Raw genomic sequence first — 2,052 nt, 5'->3', positions numbered from 1 at the left:
GGTGGGCTCTGCAGGGTCACCCTCAGGTGGGCTGGTCACACTCCTTACCTGTCCGCCTCTTCTTCCTCCGTCTTCCCTCCTCCGTCGCCGGGCCCGCTCCATCCTCCGTCGTCGGGCCCGCCTCCTCCTCCATCACCGGCCCCGCCTCCTTCTCTGATGCTTAGCTCCCGGGCCCCGCCTCCTCCTTCCCACCCCCTCCAGCCTCCTCCACTGCCGCTGCTGACTCTCATTGACTCACCAGAGGCTATGGAGAAGAACGCAGCGCTGCACAGATCACGGTGATCTGGCCAAATTTCCTCGATCGGTCAGGCTGGAAAACCTTTTTCTAATTGTAGGAAAATTCGGACGCCGAAACATGTGTTGCATTAGTTTTTCACCAAGATCTTGTAATGATGATGGGAGAGTCAGACCATTGTGTAATGTCTTCCCCAGCACAGATTCTCAATGATGTCTCATGCTCCCTGAACTACTCTTTCACATTTTGAGCCAGATGAATCCTGACATTGTCATCTTGGAATATACCCATGCCATTAGGGAAGAAAAAAATACATTGATGGAAAAACCTGATCATTTAGTATGTTCAGGTAAGCAGCTGACCTCATTTTTTGGGAACATAACATTGCTGATCCATATACTTATTCTCCAGTGGAAGGCTCTTACCTATTTGCTCAGCTAAAAACAGGTGGTGACTTTTTTTAGACAGTGGCAGTGTAGCTCAGATGCAGAACCATTTCCACGATTCTCTGATGCAGAGGAATCTATCCCTATCTACCACAGTCATTACCACTCTTCTGACAATTTTTTAAAAGGGAACCTTCTATAAACTCTAGGACAATATACAAACTTCTTATACAATGGGACCCTGGTGAGAATTGACCTCAGGGCCATCATTAAATAACCCAACAATGATAACCACTGATCCAGTATGCTATCTTGCCAAAAACGTTTGGGAGGAAAGAGTTAAAAAATGTACTTAAACACTTGTTTCCTCTTCCTCAGCACAACTGTTTGTTCAAACGTAATTAATATCAGAATTTTGGCATATGATATTGGTTGGGGAAAAACACTTCCAATGAGTTAAAAATAAAACTGCACACAGGCTCAGTTGGACTGCCACATCTTACAGAGTGTAAATAAAACAATTGTAGATAATTAAAAAGAATGATCTAAACAGGGCAACCTTTTCTTCAACTAGCACTGCAAAGGTTAAAAAAGCCCAGACTATCAATGTCCAGATTGAAAGATTTTTCTTTTTATCGTCTTTGTTCCACATAAGGAATGTGTTTTCTCAGATTCTTTTTATTAAATCAAAATATGTTCCATTTCCATGACTATGTTTGGCTGAGGTGCCTGCGAAGCATGCTGTATGCAGAATGGAGGACATTTAGTATTTTGCAGTGTTTGTGACGCACAGCCTCATGCTGTTCTCTTTTATCTGGCCAGTAACAGAGTGAGGTGAGTCATCAGCGTTATTTTTGTTGCTGGAGAAATTACACTTTCTGTGTTCGTGGTTCAGAAAAAAATACAATGAATGAAAATCTGATGTTCTTAATGGGTGGGCAGTTCAATGGTTTTTAAAGCCTATACTTCTTATTCTTCTTAGGGGATGTATAAAACTGTTCACATTCAACCGTATTGATTATGCAAGAATATATCAGAACCTCAGATGAGTATAAAAACAGCAATTAATGTACAGCAAATAATGAATGTATTTTTAAACACACTTAATTGTATTTTTAAACACACTTATTTTTAAACACACTTAACTAAAAAAAAATAGCTACTCACATTTTTAGTGCTTTCTACTTGCTTAACATCCTTTCTAGCTTTCCCTCCTATATTTAATGTTAAGGAGGGGGCCATGGAAAGTTATGTTTATCTAATTAAGGAAGAATTAAGGAAGAACTCTGGGGGAAAATATTATTAACTGCTCATTTGTGTCTGCTCATTTGTGTATAGGTGCTAAAAAAAAAATGACACTCTCCCAATCATTCCGAATCATTTGAGCCAGCTTGCTCTTAGACCAGTCCCTGGAGCCTCTAACCCCCCCCC

Source organism: Nanorana parkeri, unplaced genomic scaffold (assembly GCF_000935625.1).
Source record: "Nanorana parkeri isolate BGI_ZX_2015 unplaced genomic scaffold, ASM93562v1 scaffold54, whole genome shotgun sequence".
In the NCBI taxonomy this organism is placed as follows: domain Eukaryota; kingdom Metazoa; phylum Chordata; class Amphibia; order Anura; family Dicroglossidae; genus Nanorana; species Nanorana parkeri.
Note: the sequence above shows the minus strand (reverse complement) of the source record.